We start from the raw sequence: 22954 nt of genomic DNA on the forward strand, positions 1-22954 counted from the left end.
ACATGCTACATATATGAGGTAACCTCTGCTGCATAATACTGTATATTCATATATAATGTCTTGATACTGTGCAATGTTGTAACCTTGTTGTGCAAATTTGTTCAATAAAGGTTTTTGAAAAAAAATTATATATATATTTGTTTGTTTGTACTAGTAGTAATTGAACCACAACAACAAATGCAGCTTTTCACTGCCGTTCTTCTGGCATCTTTGCTTTTAGGTACACAAAAAGACTGAGGAGGAGGTGTCATCATCACCCTTAGTACTGCCAGACACGAGTCCTGCTGCGCACCACGTCACATGAAGTGTGACCACAGACATCTCTGCAACTTGTGCACCTGGGTCCTACTGACATCGGAAGAAGATGGCCCCAAAGAATGGTACCAGCTCTTCCAGTACCTAGAAAGTTGCCAGTGAGAAGAAGGAACAGAGGAAGGTAGTGGCACTGCCACTTATCAAGACTGGCGTGCCGCCCGATATGATTTGGAAACAAAAAATTACGCCTGCATCAGCAGTGACTGGGACCATACTGGGAGAGGCACCTCTGCATCAGTGGGCCCACCCCACCAACCTAGGCCCAAGCCCTTGAGTGTCGAAGAGGTAGCCAGTCTACTTGCGGAAAAGCCAACAAGCAGTGATGTTGAAATGTCATTATCGCACAGTAGTACCCAAACAACGCAGGCAGATAAGTCGACAACTACAGCCAGGACAACAGACGGAACAACAGCCGCAACAACAGCCCACAATAGAAGATGTAGAAGAGGAGGATGATGACGAGCCATTCATCATTAAGGTCCCTCCCACCCCAATGGAGATGGGGACCGACATTATTAGTACCCCATCCCAAATTGCTGTTAGGGATGTGGCATGGATACCACCAACACAAGTAACACCAAACCGACCTCCAGCTTCCATGTTTTCATTTGCAAATGCCCAGCAGGGACCTACATCAAGCACAACCACCACCTCGGTAGGTAGTGGTACTGTAACTGCACAGAGTCAAACTCCAGACACACCCTCCAGTTCATCCAGCATTGCAAGTGGCACCTCCAGCAGCACAAGAAAGTTCACCTCCCCAGTTTGGGACTTCTTTTCGTTCAGCAGTAAGGAGGAGAATGTTGCTATATGCTCAATTTGTCGGCAAGGTGTTATTCAGGGTAAGCTTGGTACAAACTATGGTACCAGAGGCCAAAAAACCCACCTGAAAAAATACCACATAATCCAGTGGGAGGCTTACCTACTTAGCACACATAAAAGTAAAACGGCACCCATTGCTGTTGGTGGAGATGAAGAAGTAGTAGAAGATATGATCGCGGTGAAGGTGAACAAGAAGGAGACATTTTCTCCGGCACACAAAGTGGCCCTGTCCCCAGCAGTGTAGTGGTACCGCCCACATCCTCAGCAACATTTCAGTGGCACCGTAGTAAGAGTCAGGCTGAGGCACCAAGGCACTAGAGTACCACAATGAAAAAAAGTGCATTGTTGAGTCTAACTGGGTTCAAAAAGGCATCTGCATCAGCTGCACCAGAAAGGAAAAAAATGCAGCCTACCATTGTCCGCATGCTTAGTTCGGAAGGGCAGTACGAACCCAACCACCCAATGGCAAGTTTTTACAATGCGAAGCTGGCTAAAGTGTTAGCGCAGGACCTTCTCCCTATTTCTTTTGTGGAAGGGGTGGGTTTTCTTGATTTTGTGACAGCCATCTGCCCAAATGGAGGGTTCCCAGATGGTCCTATTTCGCCAGAGTTGCTGTTCCAGCACTACATCACCATGTGCTGATATTGCTTGGACAAGCTGTGCAGCAGAGTGCTGTTCACAATATCCACCTAACAACAGACATGTGGACGAGTTGCCAAGCATCAATGCACACTGGATCTCTTTTGTGGGGGTTAGAGAAAAGATATCTGAAGCAGTTGTTGATGACAATGCTGAGATTTTTAAATCTACTCGGAAACAGGCAACTGTAGCCATGTTCGCCATGGAGAAATCTCATAATGCTGTAAACATTTTGGAACAGTTTAACAGCAAGGTCTTTGAATGGCTGTGCCCAAGAGGGCTTAACATTGGTTTTGTTGCCACGGATAATGGCAGTAAGTTAAGGTCATGCAGGATGGTTTCTATTTCAGGGTACTGTATTTGGCGCACTGCATTAACATTATTGTTCAAGACTTTCTGAAAAAAGAAGCCTGAGTCAGCAGCTTACTGACCACCTGCAGAAGAATATGCACACATTTCAGCCGTACTTTGAAAGCCCAGTAGTAGCTGAGAATCATTCAATGTGAGCATAGAATGTCAGTCAAAGCACTCATCCAGGAGGTGCCAACACAATGCAATTCCACTTATTACATGCTTGATCATCTGTTTGATCAGTACAGACCAATCAATGACTATGTCATACAAAGAATAAGGGATGCGACTGTGAAAGGCATGACCCTACAGATGGACCAATCGGGCCTAGTTAAATGCCTGACAGGGATGCTACTTCCTTTCGAGCTCTTCACACGTGAAGTCAGCAAGGAGGATTGTACTATGGGCCAAGCAATGCCATTCTTGCACACGCTAGAGCAACTGCTGAAGTTGATTTCTGAAAACGTGCACAGGTGTGGAGGAAAATAATGAAGCATATGAGTTGGTGGAGAGCTTATCCCGTCGCTTAGCTGAAAATACAAGGATGCAAACTCGCAATATTTCAGAAAAACATTACATTTGTGCCACAATTCTGGATCCACTGTACAAATCGGCACTGAACACTTAGACATTAATTCTTTTTTCAGAAGTGAATGTTGCCCAGTACAAAAATTGGATAGCTGAGTCAGCCAGTCACTTGGATAATGAACAGCTTGTAATTAAAGGCCTGCTACTCAAACCCACAACAAGTACTGCAGCAGGGCATCCGGGGTCAAGTTCAACTTCAGAGCCCAATCGCAGTGCGTTTGGCTCCGAGCAGTCACCAACACTGTCGACAACAGCAAGAACTGGATCATCAGCCCCAGTAAAATCTGCACAGGTGGGTATTTACAGCAAGGGCTTGCTAGGTCCAGTGCTGATGCAAAGACAAAAGACGCCTCACAAAGTGGAACACCCCTGAACATTGAGTGGATGGTCCAAGCCTATCTGGATGATCCAACAGAGGTCTACATTGATCAAAACCCACTACTGTATTGGTATAGGAAAGGGGGCAAATGGTCAGTGCTCAGCAGGCTGGCGATAAACTATCTGGCTTGCCCTGTTACAAGTGTCTCTTCTGAGTGTGTTTTCAGTGCTGTTAGTGCCATTGTAACAGTGAAAAAGACCAGTCTCTTGCCTAAAAACGTGGAGAGGCTAACCACGATCAAAATTAATTAGTTCCGTTCATACGTCTTTATTTTGAAATATTTCATCATAAAAGACAATCCTAAAAATAACTCTGTCATCAACCTTTAGCACTTATTACCAAAGATATTAAAAACAGGCTAACATAAAATTGAATACTAGTATAAAAATGTGGTCCTTAGACACAATTTATATCTATATAAAACTCCACAAGGTAACAAACAAGCAAAGTGCTATTGCAGCAATTATGTCATAAGTAAAATTTAAGACGTACAAGAACATATATAAAATCATGGTTAGTTCAAACTATTCAACTTTCTAAGGTGTGTTTGGCTCTAATTATCCACGACCAACCCAGGAACTTTGCAACTGCTATGACCACTGGTTCGGTTATATCAGCCCTCATAATCCGCAAAGCCTCCATCCCCACCCGCGTACTCATATTTTTGCAGATGGGTTTTAACCATTTACTCCGGGGGGCTGAGTAAGCAGGGCAAGCAAAGAAGAAATGGCCAAGTGACTCTTCTTGGTCCCTACAACAAGGGCAGAACTCATTTGCCTGACCTCGCCATTTGGAAGTAAATGATCTTAACGGAAGGGACCCGACCCTGAACTGGTGATATAGCTTCCTGTCACTACTCTTGGTGATAATATCCCAGTATTCTTCTAGGGCGGGATCGAGTTTGTGCTCCAGGAACCTACCGGACAAAGAAGTGGTATCTATCTGGTCAATATGTTGTTGTCGTACTGTGGACCAATGTAATGCTTTGAAATCCTTTTTAGAAGGAAAGGCATATTTATTCGGGTCTGTCCACAGTTTGCTCAGGCCCATGTTTTCTAGAAGCGATCTAACTTTTCTGAACCATGGAATATTTCCTGAGCCCAACACAGATCTAACGTCCAAAATTTCATTGGCAAAAAGTGCCAGTTCAGGGATTGTCCAAATTCTCCTCCACAGTGCAACTATTTTAAAACGTGCCACATCATCTGTAGAGTGACAATCCAAATCAATAAACAGGGGCTTCAAGGGACTGGATTGGGGAAGGCCTACAAGGTTTCTAAAAAAATTATTTTGGACTCTAACTAGCGGTGATAAGTCCGCAGAAGCCCATAAGTCCGCGCCATACAAGATCTAGCATTATACATTTTTAGGGCAGGGCCTATCCTTTTTGATCAAGCACCCTGTTAACTGAGCAAACTTGAGAGCAAGTACATCAAGCTGGGGTTTCCAGCTGAGCCTATTTTCCAAAACAAACCCCAAGGTATGTCATGACTTTAACCTGCTCTAGATCACAGCCATTCATACTAACATGGCCCTTGCTGCAACCTATTTTTGGCTAGAACAATAAATGTAGTTTTTGTTATGTTGACCTGTAGGTCATTAGATTGGCAGAATTCCTCAAACCTATTTAGGGCAGACTGGAGACCCTTCTGAGTTTTTGATAAAACTAAGGTGTCATCCACAAAAATAAGTAACGGAAACTTAGTGCCACCTAAAGTCGGGGCGTCTGTAGGAAAAGCTGAAAAGTACTGCACAACCCTATTGATGTATAGCAAAAACAGGGTTGGTGCAAGTACACACCCCTGGCGTACACCACGGGACACCGAGAATCTCTCTGTGACCTGCCCTTGTTTGCCCCATCTGACCTGTGCAAAATTTGCTTCATAAAGTCTAATTACCATATCAAGAAGTTCTCGTGGCACCCCCAAGTTTCCTAGAGCATCCCATAACTTTGCTCTTGGAATTAAATCAAAGGCAGACTTTAGGTCTAACACTGCATAAATAGTACCACCACCTAAAATAACAGCCTTCCAGTAAATTAATATAAACCTAAACACCTGTTCGATTGTGCTGACACGGGATCTAAAACCTGCTTGTAAAGGGGATAAAACATTCGCTAGATCCATCCAAGACTGGCTCTTAGCAAGCACCATCCTTGCAAGGATTTTCTGAATAGCATCTATTAAACTTATAGGCCGGTAGTTCCCCGGAATCGTACGGTCCCCCTTTTTAAAAATAGGCTGGATTTCGGCACCCTGCCAGGAGTCCGGGATCGATTCCCCCTTCACGATAGCATTAGCTAGAAAGGTAATATAAGGCACCCAGTTAGTTGGGTAAGATTTAAAAAGATCTGCCGGAATACAGCCCATCCCTGGTAATGTAAATGTAAATGTACAGGAATTTATATATATTAATCTCCCCGTGCCTAAAATGAATGCGTGTCCTCATGTAACGTAACTGGTGCTATATAAAGCGCTCTGATACCCGATTTAGTTCGGGTCTAGTGCGCGCTAAATAAAACTCTAAAAAAATTAAAAAATTTTTAAAAAAAGTGCATTCTCTACATCTTTTCTATCAAACACCAGTGCAGTGGGTGGCTGGGGGTCAACAGCTTTGAGAAAAATTCAGCACGGACAAATGCTGTTTTTGCTTCCAGACCCTTGAACTGGGTTTCAAAGTATTCAACCCAATCTCCGGCAGACACATAATTTACTGGGACTTGCGATTCTACGGACTTTCCTCATTTGACTATCTGCCAGAACTTTGTCTGATTTTTCAGCCTGCTAGCCTCGAGTAAATCCTGCCAGTGCTGGTCATCCCAATCCTTTTTAGCCTGTCTTTGTGTTTTCCTATAGGCAAGCCTTTCTCTCCTAATATCCTTGGTGATTCGTGATTTTATGGCCTTCACCAAATAACCATAGGCCCTGCGGCACAATTTATTGTACCAACGATTTCCAAATTTTTTAGATGGTAACTTACTAGGTTTACCACATTTGGAAAAATTAGATTTCAGTTCCCTAAAAAGCTGCTCAAGGAGTGCAGTTGATTTCACAATGATTTCATCTTAATTTTTCAGTGCCTGTAGGGCACTCAGGGTACTAGAAACCTCATGGGAGATCTCAACTAGGGTTAATGGGTCATCGACTGCCCTATCCCATCGAACCCTGCACATATCGTTTGTAAGCAGAGCCTCCGCTGTGGCAATCTCGGTAGCTTTAACACTCTCCGGGCCGCCATCAAGTCTTAGGCTGAGTAATAGTGGGTTATGGTCACTCTCAGGGCGAGCAGAAATTATTAAATCCTCAAGAATGGACCAATATTCGACATTTAATAAAATATAGTCTATTCGGCTTGTATTGGTGCCATTATCGAACGTCACCCTTACAGTTTTATCAGAGACGAACGTCCGTTTACCGCTCTCAAACCCATCCAAGGCAGAAGCCTAACCACTGTAGGGCAGCTTCTGTCCACTTCCTTATTGGATTTAGGTCGAGGTGAGGGATATTCCATTGTGCGTCCTCCTCTGCTAAAATATCTTCCCCCTCAAGATTTAAGGGTTCAAATGTACAGTTGAGGTCCCCTGCCATAATCACAAGGCCTTCCAGCCCAACAGAATTAAAGAAAAGATCCAGCTCATTAGTGAATCCCGAACTCCACCCTCCCGGCTGGCTTCTAGCATAAAGATTTACAATGGTGATCTCAATTTGGTTGGGCCGAGTTAGCTTTACAACAAGAATTTCAGGGTTATCCACCATTACTTCGATGGACCTATAGCTGAGAGATTGCCTCACCCAAATGGTTAGAACACCTGACGGTCTACCTTTTTTACCTCTAATGGCAGGTTTATAGAAATTTAGATACCCCTGGCGGTATATAGGGTCCAAAGCCCAACTTTCTTGAAAGATCAGGATATCGTGATCATCCACGATGTCCTGTTAATTGAGACAAGGGAAACCCGAAGGAATAACACTAGGGTCCTTGGGCGGTAATATATTGTGCGAGACAGGGGACCCTAGTTATTTAGGATCATTAGGAAAAATGGAGATATACTAAATAGTATATAGCCTCTGTCCAGCCGGACAGGAATTTATTAATCAAATTTCATATAATGGTTCATTGTTTCACATTAATACAAAAAGTGGGCACGACCTGTGACCCACAGAAAGCAAGACAAAACAAGTGACAAGAATTCATGTGGAAAACGCACAAGGCGGTCTGCACTATTACTCAGTAATACAGACTCAAATTCATTTCTAGCAACCCATTGTTGGCGACATTATTGTGGATTCATAACAACATATGGTGCTTTAAAGTCGACGACGTTTCGATGCAATTTCAAAGATACATGCATCATCTTCAGGACAAAGCTATTTAAGTCATGTTTGTCTTAAAATTAATTTGCACATGTTACATAACCTCTCGGTCGACTGGGACCACCCTGGTTGGGATGCACCGCTGAGCGATCTCCGCCAGAACCCCAGTCGGCCCGCCATCGAGCAGGACCTGCTAAACAATCGAATTATCGGAAGCCCGGCAGCACCGCGTCACAAATTTAGCCATGCAAGTTACCAATTGCAAGTAAACTTCCCATGCTGACCGACCGCAAATAATTAGACGCCTGGTTAAACTCCCAAGGCCAATCCAGCATATTCAACCCGGTGCACTCCCAAGGCCAATCCAGCATATTCAACCCGGTGCATCCCAACCAGGGTGGTCCCAGTCGACCGAGAGGTTATGTAACATGTGCAAATTAATTTTAAGACAAACATGACTTAAATAGCTTGGGGGATCATTTGGTCTTACTTGATCTGGAGTTACCGTGGACCCAATTATACCCAGTGACGATCGCGTCCCCGTTAAAAGATCTAAGGACAGGTGTTTCTCTGTTAGAGCTATTTCCTTTTCCAATACCGCAGCCGCCCTCGTAATGAATTGGTCAATCGTCCCAGTGACCACCCCCTCAGTAGTGGAAAGTGTAACTTTTCTTCCCTTCCCAGAACGCCATTGAGACTCCTTCTTATATAACACATGAAAGAGTGCAAACAAAATATACAAAATATTAACAGAAAAATAAAAAGAGGTAACCTACAATCCAAAAAACACTCACTGAACAACTCAAGACTTTAGGGGGTGGCCCAGCCCGGCCTCGTTCGTCCTCGGACGGCCTCAGACGGCCCGCCCTTGGCCCGGGCTTCTCCCGGCTTCTCCCGCGTTACGTGGAGGGGTCGTGAATAAATACAACAGGTAGGCGGGTAAATTTCGAGAAGAGGCACTAGCTGTGGATGAGCAGAGAATGCTGGTCCTCGCAGTCCCGTACTCCCGTGTCGGCTTTCTAAATGTTCCGCAGGTTGGGGAAGAGCACCAAAGTTCCAGGCAAGGCTGCGGGCAAGAATGTAGGCAACACTGCTGCGAGCGGCTCTCGCGGAGCGGGGGCCGTGAGCAGCTTTCAATCACAGGCAGGCGGGTAAATTTCGGGAAGAGGCACCAGCTGTGGATGAGCAGAGAATGCTGGTTGGGGAAGAGCACCAAAGTTCCAGGCAAGGTTGCGGGCAAGAATGTAGGCAACACTGCTTACGAGCGGCTCCCGCGGAGCTTGGGCCGCGAGCAGCTATTAATCACAGGCAGGCAGGTACATTTCGGGAAGAGGCACCAGCTGTGGATGAGCAGAGAATGCTGGTCCTCGCAGTCCCGTACTCCCGCGTCGGCTTTCTAAGTGTTCCGCAGGTTGGGGAAGAGCACCAAAGTTCCAGGCAAGGCTGCGGGCAAGAATATAGGCAACACTGCTGCGAGCGGCACTTTATACCACCAAGTAACAAAATATGTGAATCAACACAGGACGATGAGGACAGCGACTTAGGTGATGGAAATAATGTCTTAGATGATTACCTACTTCTGGTTGAACCACCAGAGTTTGAGGATAAACTATACTTCCCGGACAACCAGGCTTTGAACTTCTTACTTTCTTTCTTCCTGATTTACTTTTATTTGTGTGTGTCTCTGTATTTCTGGTTCAAAACTTCGAATCACAACAAATCTATCACCACCATCTTCTAGTCTTTTTAATGCCATATTGAAGTTGTAGCTGTGTACATTTAACTTACCTTAAGTACACTCCTCAGAGTCCTGTTCCGTCCTCCTGACTCACCCCGAATCCATTTCCCTCAAGCCAGATGATGATTGGATAGAGAATTGTAAAAGGAAATGTTGCCTCGTCGAGTCCCTCCAAAAGAAGTGGAACATGATGACTACTATAGCTATCCTCCTTTCCAAGCTAAGAGAGACTGCCCCTTAACTTAAGATGAGAACAAGGAACAGATAATAATGGCATGCATTGGACGCTGACTCTGAGTTATTGGTGTTTGTGTTGTTGTTTGTTGTGCATGGATTGAATTCATTGTGTACTATTATTTAATCTACACACTAAAAGTGACTCAAGTCAATGTTTCCCTTCTTGATGTTTAATAACAAAATTGTACTGCCGGCCGATCCATTGCTTGTTTGAATATGGAATCTGGACACTCTCGGTACACTGCAGACTGAGTTGTACAACACCATGATGATGACCAAAGTGACATAATATCTTTGCAGTCAGTAAGTAGGACCGGAGATGATTGATGGAATAACTCAGGGCATTTCATGAGTGGCATAAAAGGTAAACAAGTCAACAACAACCACGGCAGACCTACATTTCTGTGTAGTGGTGGAGTCGAGTCACTAGTGTACTAGTGGTGGTATGACTGACAGATGTGCATGCCATTGATTTAGTTACAGACTTTGGAAAATGCTATGTTGCTGTACATGTGACATGTTTGCTCTGTCTGACTCAGTCAAAATCTAAGCTAAGTGGAGGTTGGGTGGGCACTGTGGGCCTGCTCCATCCAGTTTCTGTTGTAGGTTAATGCTGGAAACAGACAACAGAGTAGACATGATTTTGCCATGCCGCTCTGAAAGTGTTTGCACTCCTCCGTATTTTTTGCTTTTTTTCCTCGATTTTTAAATATACCTTATGTTTTTCCATCTACACTTACAGGCCACACTTTACCCTGCGCTAAACAGACAAAAACAACTCAAACTACGCAAACTGCATTTTTCTATCGTGCCCAGATGCTTGTGGAGCTCCGCATAGTGCGGCAGAGGTTTTTTTGCACTTCGCAGAGTTGCTCGTACTGCAACTCCGCAAAGTCCACCCAGTGTTAATTTTGAGACCCCCTTTTTTCTTGATCCCTACTTGACGGATCATCCCAAACTTTTCAACACAGCAGCTGAACCACAGAGGGGAAATTGTTTTAAAATATTTTGAAGATTCTTTAAGCAGCACTCTTCACAACTGCCCTTTGCAGGTGGCCCTAACAGTTTTATCTCTGGCCTCTTTGTTTTTTGCACCCCTAAAAATCACTTCTAGAGAGATCACTGTTTTTTGTACAGTCTCCCATTGCTCATTTTCTCTAAGGCTGTCCTTTTCATGCTGGAATAGCATTCTCCACGTGATTGTGATTGGATTTCAGCATTTTAAATGGCACTCTAATTTTCTGTCTCTATGAACTATCCCTCATTATCCTTTTCAGCCTTGCAGGTAGTGCCATTGCTAGAGGTACACTCAGAGGCTGACCACATAAAATATACACGGTTAAGATCATGTAGTTCTTATATATTATATTAGCTTTTTGATCGTAGGGTAACAGACAATTTTAAGTGACTGGATCTCTGTGAAACAGGTATCTTGTTTGTGATGCTTGATTGGTCGGGGGAAAGAAAGACTGGGGTGCTGTTGCGTGTCAGTTGACATAGCCAGTTTCAGAGGACAAGCTATTGTGCAAAAAAAGGAGGGAACAAAATCTTAGATGACCATAATTTGTGGAATCATCATTAGGCCTGGGTGAACTCTGCTCCATTCGTGGAGCTTGCAGAGTTTTCTGAACTCCTCACCCTAGTGGTCGCAGTGTGCAGAAAACTCCATTTCATATAGTGGAATCGAGTTTATTCCCTACTAGCGCTCACAAACAGTAAGTTTGCAAGCGCAAGCAGCGTCGAGTAGAATTTTGACCCATGCGGCAGGAAGACCAGCACGAACGGCAGTTTGCACTGCACTTCGCCACTTGCGGTACTTTGCAGATTTTTTTTGTTACTTCGCGGAGTTCCAGATAGCAAACTCCACGAACTACACCCAGGCCTGATTAGCACTCATTTGAAGAGGAATACCAGTTTTGCCCTTGTAATGATACAGATAAAACACTTATAGAAATATATTTTTTTAAATGTTGTCAGACCACCATTGGTAGCTAGGATGCTTTGCATTTATTTTAAACATCCTACAACGCAACAATAATCCAGTATACTACTGCCCTTGATCAATATTTTTTAAAGTAACATGACTAAATGCAAAAAGCTGTAAGAATACAATTGGAAACTGAATTTGCTCCAAGACAAACATTTATTGGATCATGTTTCATAAAGGGAGTGCTGCTAAATAAAAGTTGAATTTGACTTCCACACCTCCTGCATTCCTACCACAGTTTTAACATCCTGCTGTCACACCGTGCTTGGACTTTAGATTTGTATGTGTCCAAAAGCAGTGCTTATACAATGAGAGATGGATGGCAAACAAGTAGTACCGCAGTCTAAGGTGACAAGTCCACCATCAGTGTTGATGGCATTGCTTTTGTTAAAGTCTGCCATTATAATGATGGTGTGCTTTCACACAAGGAGTTTTAAAGCTTGGAATATTCCTATAGCATGACACAGAAACATGTAATATGGACAGTGACAATGTAGACTCACCTTAGGGGTACATTCATAATTTCCACATATGCTATCAATCAATCAATCAATGACACTTGTAGAGCGCGCTACATACCCGTAGGGTCTCAAGGCGCTGGGGGGGGGGGTGCCGCTACTGCTCGAACAGCCAGGTCTTCAGCTTCTTCCTGAAGGAGAGGTGGTCTTGGGTCAGGCGCAGGTCGGGGGGGAGGGAGTTCCAGGTCTTGGCGGCCAGGTAGGAGAAGGACCTTCCTCCTGTAGTCGCTCTTCGGATGCGGGGGACGGCGGCGAGGGCGTGGTTGGCTGAGCGGAGGTGGCGTTTGGGAGCGTAGAAGTTGATTCGGCTGTTGAGGTAACTCGGGCCTCGGTCGTGTAGAGCTTTGTGTGCGTGGGTGAGGAGGCGGAAGGTGATTCTTTTGTTGACGGGGAGCCAGTGAAGGTCTCTCAGAGGTCCGGAGATGTGGCTGGTTCGTGGGATGTCGAGGATGAGTCTGGCTGAGGCGTTCTGGATCCGCTGGAGTCTCTTCTGGAGCTTGGCGGTGGTACCGGCGTAGAGGGCGTTGCCGTAGTCCAGACGGCTGGTGACGAGGGCCTGGGTGACGGTCTTCCTGGTCTCGGTGGGGATCCACCAGAAGATCTTCCGTAGCATGCGTAGGATGTTGAAGCACGTCGAGGAGACTTTGTTAACTTGCCTGGTCATGGAGAGGGAGGAGTCCAGGATGAAGCCCAGGTTGCGTGCGTGGTCTGTCGGTTTGGGTGCGGTGCCCAGGGCGGGAGGCCACCAGGAGTCGTCCCAGGCGGAGGGTGAGGAGCCCAGGATGAGGATCTCCGTCTTGTCCGAGTTCAGTTTCAGGCGGCTGATCGTCATCCACTCGGCTACCTTTTTCATCCCGTCGTGCAGGTTGGCTCTGGCGGCGGCGGGGTCGTTGGTCAGGGAGAGGATCAGCTGGGTGTCGTCGGCGTAGGAGATTATGCTGAGGTTGTGTTGGCGTACGATGGCCGCGAGGGGGCTCATGTAGACGTTGAAGAGGGTGGGACTCAGAGATGATCCTTGGGGGACGCTGCAGATGACTTCGGAGGCCTCTGACTTGTACGGTGGTAGGCGGACTCTCTGTGTTCTTCCGTCGAGGAAGGAGATGATCCATTCCAGCGCCTTGTCCTGGATTCCGACGTTGCTGAGGCGCTGTACTAGGGTGCGGTGGCAGACAGTGTCGAATGCCGCGGAGAGGTCCAGGAGGATGAGGGCCGCTGTCTCTCCATTGTCCATCAGGGCTCGGATGTCATCGGTGGCGGCGATGAGGGCGGTCTCGGTGCTGTGGTTGGCTCGGAAGCCGGACTGTGAGGGGTCGAGGGATCCGTTGGTCTCGAGGAAGGCGGCCAGCTGTTTGTTGACGGTCTTCTCGATGACTTTGGCTGGAAACGGGAGGAGCGAGATGGGGCGGTAGTTCTTGAGGTCGGTGGGGTCCGCTGTTGGTTTCTTGAGTAGAGCGCTGAGTACGGCGTGCTTCCAGCTCTCCGGGAAGATGGTGGTGTCGAAGGATGTGTTGATGATGTCTCGCAGGTGGGGTGCGATGACAGCGTCGGCCTTGTTGAAGACGTGGTGAGGGCAGGGGTCGGTCGGTGATCCGGAGTGATTCTGTTGACATAGTGGGATTTCCTCCATGGGTTTGTCCTTTAAAATATAATCTCACCTGAAATGATGCTTTCCATCAAAGAAGCAGTTAGTTCAGGGGCAGGGGAATCACCGTTGGCCTAGCAGAATCCTTGTGCCAATGGAACAGAGGTAATGAATTACGGAAGTCTTAAATTAGCTAGGGTAGCTCAAGTGAGAAAATAGTTGGATTGCACTTGACATATTGGTAGTGGCTCCTCACTATTAGCTTACTTTTGAGTTGTTATCCCACATTCAAAAGGCCACAGAAAAACGAAGGGGGTCATTAGGATGGCGGGCGGACTTAGTCCGTCCGCCATCCCATCAGTGAATGTGACCACCCACCATAAGGGCGGGGGTCCTGTGGGGGACATTAGGATGCGCCCGCCACTGTGGCGGGCGCATCCTGCATGTTTAGCATTGTGGCAGGCGGTGCATTCAGCCCAGCCCGCCACAATTCTAAACATGCTTGTGATGCATTTGCATAAACAAAGCGGCAGGCACCGCGCGGTGCCTGCTGCTTTGTTTATGCAAATGCAGGGGGGGTACCACAGGTACCCCCCGTGTGCGCCCCACCCCTCCTTCACTTTGGGGGCCCGCAGTGGGCCCCCAAAGTGAAAACCGCATGCCTTTCAGTGGCGACGATGCAGGCATCTGTCCTGGCCTATCTTAATATGGCTGGCGGTGTCTAATAGACACCGCCAGCCATATTAAACCTTTTCCGCCCCGGCCGCAAGGTGACAGGAGCGGAAAAGCGTCGGGACAGTCTTTCCATCCGCCGCGTCCCCCCCGCTATACTAATGTGGCGGGGGTCATTCAGGAGAGGATATCAGGCGGATTGCCCCCACCAGGCCGGCGGTGGCTACCGCCAGCCTGGCGGGGGCAATCCGCCCGACATCCTTAAGGGCCCCCAAGAATTGGAAAAATACCATCAGGCAACATTGTAATTGTTGCCAACAGCTCTTAAAGGGAAGATTTTTCAGAGAAGTATATCTGAATGGAAATTGTGATACTGGAGATTTCCTACGATTGGCTATGATCTCCTTCTTGCAAGATAAATACCTACCTATTTAGGAATTTCTTGTGAATTAGGATACTGGCAATATTTTGGAAGTTAAAGATGTTCCTTTATTTAGGACTCTTATATATTTCCCAACTATGTCTGATTTCCAATATCATAATCATCGACATCACTTCAATAGGAACATGATGTTTGGAAGGTTTGAGAGCAATAAGGGTGACTATGGATTTTGCTAAGAGGATTGGGGCCAAACTGGTGCAAGCCATGGTGAAGGTATACCGTGAGAAATGCCTTCTAATGACAACGTACGGATGTGATGTCTTGGGGTACAAAGATGTACAGGAACTTCAGGTGATCAAGAATACATTTCTTTGTAGGCTCCTCAATGTTCCCACCAGCACTCCACCATTTTTGGTTCAAAAGAAAGTGGATCTAGACTACATCACTGATCTTATTGCCCTAGCACTAGATCACTAGCACCCATCCTGCGTTGGCTCAGAGTTTTCTCAAGCCCAGATCTCATTCTAAACCAGCATGTCATTGAGGACTGCAGATCACTTGCTGGTTCACTGGATATACTGTGGCTTGGGTATGTCAAGATGTCACTGAATAGTAGTAGGTTGCATAGATTTGTTTACAAACCCCAGACAACAATGGCCAGGGGAGATGCAGGACATACAAAATATGTTCTTAACTAAGTTGCAATTCGGAAGAGAGGATGCCGAGTCACTTAAACCCACAGTAAGGCAATAGATTTCGATTAAAACATATCCCCAGGCACAACATGACCTGTCATCTGTTACCAATGTCCTCCACCGTTTTTAATCTCCAAGATTTAGGTTAAAATGAATCCTTTGGTTTTTAGCTGTCCCCAAAGGATTTTCTATGTCAGACGATTTAAAAACAAGTCCTTGCGATAATTGTTCTGAACAAGACATTTTACATTTCTTGTTCTTCTGTGACTTTTATCAGCCACTAAGGTCCCTATATATCATTCCGCTGTTAAGAAACAAACAATTTGCTCAAAGAAGACCAGCCTTGATGTACTTACAAATGTTGTCTTCACCTATAGTCTGCTCTGGGTTGCAAGCTTTCTCGCATGAGCAGTGAGAATCAGGAAAACTTTATTTATTGATTAGAGGCCTTCTTTAACAGCAATAGATTGTGTCATTTTGGCTAGCATATGGGAATGCCGTTTTATTAGTATTTGATGTATATTGGTACTGTTATGATGCACATGCACTTTATGCAACTGTATGTTACTGTCATGTTCATTGCCATATTTGACATTTTTAACCCCTTCCGTGCGGCCGCGATTCCCCCCGTGTGCGGCAACCGCACGAACAGGGCGGGGCCGTGACGAACCCCAGCCGTCATCAGCACACGAGCACCGTGGAGCGTGACGGCTGGGGTTCGTCACCAGCATGGAAGGGGTTAAACAGTCATTTTTTAACTAACGTAAACAAACCAATGGTCATGGGAGGCCATGATCATTTCATGCTAGCATAGCGACCCTAAATAAGAAGTTTTTGTTGATGGGGTTTTATTAGGATGAGCCCCTCTGCTGTTTTTTTAATACCTTTTTAGATCCTTCATTTTCAAATTGTATTTTGAACATAATATTATAGGATGTCTCATATTTATGTTAAAAATTGAATTTGTATATGTTCTTATCTCATGTCACATTTGTGTTTTTATACCTGTTTGTACATTTGTGATAAGACATGTTTGTATGCATAGTTGTGATACGATTAGAGCCATAGGTGCTTACATGTGCTTTTATGGCCTACATTGTCTGAATAAAGAGAGAATGACTTGACTTGATTTGATGAACATGATGTTTGGGAGATTCAAATGATCTGACCAGTATTTCCTAGTAGAGAAACTGTTGGAAATGAGGTTTCTGGTATTCACCTTCTCAGAGGGTTGCACTTAGATTCGACTCAGCCGGATGGCGGTGCTAGAGCATAAGGGTTGTTTGTACGATGAGGAGCTGGGCCGTCAGCTGCAAAGGGATGGGTGCTCACCATGCATTCTTCCTTATCAGACCCAACGCTCACTATGCACTGGAAATTTGCAAAGTTCTCACCTTGCGCTGGGCCAGTACATTTCCCAAGACCATGCTCATACTGCAGAGGGGACCCGAGCAAAGCATTTCGCACATGCTCAGACGACAAAGTGCTCATCTCCCTGGAATTGAGAAGTTGAAGCGTTAACTAGTAAGAGGATTTCTCCTCACACACGAGACTTGCAGAAGCCCAGGAGCAGGAAACAGTGCTTTGTGGGAATCTTTGGTATTCCCTGAGATTTCCAACAGGTAGGGCAAACCAACAAGCCCTCTGAGAACACTGGGCACAGAGCTGGGAGCAGCAGATAGGCAGGACAGCTCATGAGACCAAGTGATACAAATGGTGGTCTCTCCTGGTAACTCAGAAGCCCTCTAGCAATTGTGCAGCATGGAGAGTCTGGTTAGATCAGACTCAGGGGTAAGTTGTCAGCAGGGCAAAAAGCAGAAAAGCAATCCTGTGAGTTCTTTAGGCCTTCCAGCAAGTATCAAGTAGCAGGGCCACAACAAAAGCTTCCAAAAGCTTTCATCTGGAAGCTGGACAGTTTCCAGATGAGTCCTTTGTGCAGCGCAGCAATCCTTCTGACAGAGGTTCAGTCCCAGTTCCAAAAGTGCTCCGAAAAAAGGGGGTCAGAACCCCTGTGCTTATACTCCAAATGTCTTTGATCTAGGGAGCACTTCAAAAGAAACCCACAACACTCCCTTTTATCCCTGCCTCTGCTCCAGACATCAGCCCTTTACAAATGTAAGTGCACCCCGCCTCCCTCTCTCCCAGAGAAATGCCCACTTCTTAAAAGAGATATTTCTAAAATAGTAATGTAAACTCCACCTACATCAGTAACCAGGATTCATTACTACCATTCTAAACATACCAAACAAGGCATGCACCCTCCTTTCACATCAGAAATTGCCACTTAAAAGTATATAAGGGATATCCAAATCTTCGTCTATGAGAGGAGTAGGCTCACAGCAGTGAGAAACAACACAGGCCGTTTGTCACTACCAGGACATTGCACACAATAAAGGCACATGTCTTACCCTCTACTTACACAGCACCCTACCTCTAGGGCTACATAAGGGCCTACCTCAGGGGTAACCTATATGTAGTCTGAGGCTTGGTAAGTAGTTTTAGATGCCAAGTCAATGTGGCAATAAACTGCACACACAAGCCCTGCAGTGGCAGGCCTGAGAGAGGTTTAGAAGGCTACTTGTGTGGGTGGCGCAATCAGCACTGCAGGCCCACTAGTAGTGTTTTATTTACAGGACATGGGTATATGGGAGACCACTGTACAAGGAATTTACAGGTAAATTATATATGCCAAACAGGCTGTTGTGTAGTTCCTATAAACATATATAGAATATGAGTGTTTAGAAAACATATACTGTAGGATTGGAGTCAGACTGATTCTGGACACCTCTACCGGATATGTCAGCCTGTATACCAGCTAGCTCCCACTGCCACTAGAAACTCCTCTTACCAAGGAGAGAATAGTGCTTGGCAACCATTGAACATGACAACCCTGATCCCTCAGAATCTTGAAACAGTGACACTTTTCGCTCAGTCACTCGTGCTCACATTGTCTCAGAGAGATACACAGAGTAAACGGTGGGTACGTTTCTCAATAAGCATTTATTGAACCAACGTCATTCTAGTGTAAAATAAGTGTGCTGGAACAATCATTATACAGTAACAGATATAAATGATAATAAGCACTAACAGAGTAAAAGGATGGTAGATTTCAAACATCGTGCTAAAACAACGAATACAGGCAAGTATATAAAATACATGACAGTAAAATACGTACTACTACGATGCGTCCCTAACTAGATGTACCTGAATGTACCTAGCATGTATGTGGGTGTAACACCAAGAATCCCTCTAGGATAAAGCCAACTCCATTACCTGAAGGGAGAGGCTGTGGGACCCTGTCTTGGTCTCGAGATGAACACCCTGCAAGGGATATTAGATCACTGCGAGCTGGGGTATCTGCATGCAGGAGCCTCAGCGTCTCACGTCAGTGTGTCGGCATGGAAGTCCTTTTCTCCTCTGACTACCCTAGGAAGAGGTGGTGTGTATATATATATACCCAAGTGTTTATCCCCTGGGGATATACCTCATTGTGTCATGTCGGACTGGGATGAGGGAGGGAATGACCCTTGTACATAGTTTTTATGCAGGAGATAGTAGGCGTGCTGTCCTGCTGTGATTCCAAAAATTCTCCTGCATAATAAATGAGGCTTAAGCTTTTTGGAGAAAACCCCATGTCATCTCTGGACATCACCGTAACTAGGTAAAAGGTCAATACTAAGAACCGTTATGTAGTGTAATGATAGGGAGAATATAGGTGAAAGGTTAGGCGACTACCTGAGCCCTTATTAGGGTACCTATATGGATCATAACAAGGTGTAAAGAAATCATTCCATGTTTAAAGGAGAGAGCACATGCACATTAGCACTGATTAGCAGTGGTGAAGTGCCCAGAGTCCTAAAGCCAACAAAAAGAGGGTAAAAACATGGGAGGAAGAAAGCAAAAACTTCGGACACAACCCTGCACATAGGGCCAGGTCCAACAGAGATTAAAAAATAATGTTTCAGAAATAGTATTTATCTTATGACAATTTGTAATTAATATGCCTAATTGCTATAGCAGTAAACATTTTGGAGTGAAATGCACACATTCAAAATGCCTCGTTTAAGCCTTATCAGCTAATGTTTTTCACGCAATCCATTTAGTCAGAATTCCATAACAATACGAAATAAGCATCTGATGTTTGCTGTTTTATTTCTCCACAGAGCAAAACAGTAGAGGTAACGGTTATGTTTTGCTATTTCATTTAAATGTTTAAAATGTTTAACTTATATACATACCCCGAATGCATGGGTGAATCACCCAATAGAGCATGCAAATTGTTAAAAGTGGCCCCCAAAAAATATGTTTGTTGAGCATTTAAAAGAAAATAATTACCTCTTAATCAGCCTTGGATCTATTTGATCCTCATGCAGCATGGATCTTCTCAAGACTAGTATGGACAGATATCATCACGTGAGGACATATGTAATGATTCTGTAGCCAATTAATATATCATTTTAATAAAGGGCATTTTTTAACCATGTTTCCTCTTCTCATGCGCTTTACAGTAATTTAAGTCGACGACTCTTTGCTTTAAGAACCAGGGGAATTAATGTGGATGCAACTGTCCAATTCAAATGCGATTTGCTTTTCATTGCTACTCAGTTCTGAAAAACCTCGGGGAATTGCAACCGAGGAGTGGAATTTTGCCTGTGAAGCATAAAAATAATCAAGATTTTCACAGATCCACCCTCCTTGGATTTTGACCTTCTCTCAATAAACTGAGACCATTTTAGTTTTGTCTAATTTGATTTGCGAAAGGTGCAGAAGAGTTTTAATTAATGAATAGCCAGTAGAAATTCATCAGCAATGAAGAAGCAGGCGGGACCTCAGAAGTGAGCATTGAGCAGTAACGTATTGGTTTGCTGTCAGTTACAATGAGATAAATCAATGTTAATTTCATTGTATTACAACGCCATTGATTCCCAATTAAATCTCAGCCAAAGAGGGTTAGGGTTTGGGGAAAGGCATTACGAGTTCAAATGAAAATGGTGGGATAGAAAATATGGAGTAAAGTGCTTTACGATTTAAAAGTAAAAACAACCCTCTTGTTTTAAAAGTATGTACGCTTTGCTAGAGTGGATACGGTAATAGTCTTTCTTATAGAAACAAAAGAAATAAGTACAAACTAGGCCTACCTACAACACAGAAAGTGCCCACATATTCGGCAATGTTATTATGGTTGTTCTACTGATTAGTTGCATTCAGTTTCTATTGGGCAAGGGCATTAGATGTGAATTGCTGTTGCATATGCTTTAGTCAACCATCTATTTGCATTCCTAATTGTGTCTCTTTGGTTAATGGAAATGGTATATGCATAAAGTGTTATGTATGGCTGCCCTAGTACACTGAATTATTGGATGACAGTAGTTTTATTCGTGAACACAGTTCTATGTGTTCTGGGTCATGCTTGAAATTGGTGGGTCTGTGGGTCTGGTACCAAGTACTCAGTAGGATTTAGTTGGGAAGGTCGAGCGAGCAGTATAGGTCAGATGGAGACATTGATTGACATGAATTCAATTAGGAGGGTATGGAATAAGCCTTTACTGCAAGTCATGCACATTTTGGTGATGGTTCACACGTTGAGTCGTGCAAGCAGTACAAGTACGAGAAGGCATTTTTGTTGATGGATTTTCACCCGTGGGTATTTTCTGGAGCTGAAATACCAATTTTAATTTGTTTAATTTCTGTGAGCTAACATACCGGTTTTACATGCTTGCTTGTGAAGACTTGCAAAGCCTCACCGCACAGATTCCACAGAAACAACGCAAGTTGATGCAAAGCCTCGCTAAACAGCTTCATTGGAGCGGACACAGTGTGAAGCAACACAAAGCAGGACCTGGCATTGCCGCCCTCCTAGCTCCTCAGAACTGAGGCTGGAAGACGCGAAGCCCCGCATAGATTCGCCAACCAGACCATGTACCTAAGACAAAAGGTACAAAAGTGAGTGGGCCTAACTGGGTCCTGTGACTCGCCTGTACTCCATCACGGTCGGCCTGATCTTGCGAATTTGTCCTAATCCAGCATGACCAGCTTTGTGCCTTTTGCTGCTATATTCACCTAAATCTTTAGAAATTCATATCTCTGGTTCAATACATTGGATTTCTGATCATTATGGTGTCATTGTAAAGAAAAAAATATTTCCTATGTTTATAATTTGGTGTTTGATTTTTATTGAGTTGTGTCTTATAGTTATGTACTGTTTTTGGTGGTAATACATGCTTTACAAAAATGTGTCTCCTAAATTAGGCCTGCAAAAACAACAGTTGATGGACAGAATGCAGAACAATGTCATACATTCACCTCAGTACAGAGTTCAGGGCCTAAACCCATCGTGTTTCTGCTCACCATGCCATTCCAGTTTGAACCCAGCCATATGCAAATAAGTCTTGACCCTGTGCCCATGGGAACAGTCCAGCCTGAACTGCCAAGTCAGGTTCTCCCTGGACTGAAAACAAGCATCCTAGGACCGGTTTCGGGCTTTCAGCCCTCATCAGCCAGAATAGCTTGATTCCAGTGGAATGGAGAGCACAGGACTCACGTCTGAGCAACAATGATGGACTCAACCCAGATCTGTGACTGGGGATGAGTGTATGAAAAGTGTCAGGGCTCGGTCTATCATCTCCTTGTGTTTGCTTTGTTCGCCCTTAGTTGGCTGGGTATGCCCAGATGTGGGTCCCTTGCTCACTTTGCCACTGGATTCAAGCTAGCCTGGCTGATGATGGCTGATTAGCCAGAAACCGGTCCCAGGATGCTTGTTTCCGGTCCAGGGAAGACATGGCTTAGCAGTTCGGGTGGGACTGTTCCCATGATGCACAGCGTCAGACTGATTTGCATATGGCCATGTCTGAACTGGGGTGGCGGAGTGAGATAAAGAATGATGATGGATTAAACCCAGATTAGTTGACTGGGCGTGAGTGTTTGCAATGTTCAACACTCCGTTCATCATCCCCTTTGGTTTTGCTTTGTTCGCCCTAAGTTTTCTGGGTGTGCCCAGACGTGGTCCCCTTGCTCACTTTCCCAGTGGATTCAAGCTAGCCTGGCTGATGACGGCTGATTAGCCAGAAACCGGCCCCAAGATGCTTGCTTCCGGTCCAGGGAAGACATGGCTAGGCAGTTCGGGCTGGACTGTTCCCATGAGGCACATGGTCAGATTGAATTGCATATGACCATGTCTGAACTAGGGTGGTGGAGTGAGATAAAGAATAATGATGGATTAAACCCCGATCAGTTGACTGGGGGTGAGTGTTTGCAATGTTCAACACTCCGTCCATCATTCCCTTTCATTTTGCTTTGTTCGCTCTAAGTTGTCTGGGTATGCCCAGACGTGGGTCTCTTGCTCACTTTGCCACTGGATTCAAGCTAGCCTGGCTGATGACGGCTGATTACCCAGAAACCGACCCCAAGATGCTTCTTTCCGGTCCAGGGAAGACATGGCTTGGCAGTTCGGGCTGGACTGTTTCCATGAAGCACATGGTCAGACTGAATTGCCTATGGCCATGTCTGAACTGGGGTGGCGAAGTGAGCTAAAGAATGATGATGGATTAAACCCAGGGCAGTTGACTGGTGGTGAGTGTTTGCAATGTTCAAACCTCCGTCCATCATCCCCTTTGGTTTTGCTTTGTGCGTCCTAAATTAAGCCTGGCTGCTCATTTGCTAAAATACCAAAGCTTGTGCAAGGATTAATTTACAGACATTTTAGTGGACCTCATAGTAATTGCGGTATTAATACTAGC

Source organism: Lissotriton helveticus, chromosome 5_1 (assembly GCF_964261635.1).
Source record: "Lissotriton helveticus chromosome 5_1, aLisHel1.1, whole genome shotgun sequence".
Lineage (NCBI taxonomy): Eukaryota > Metazoa > Chordata > Amphibia > Caudata > Salamandridae > Lissotriton > Lissotriton helveticus.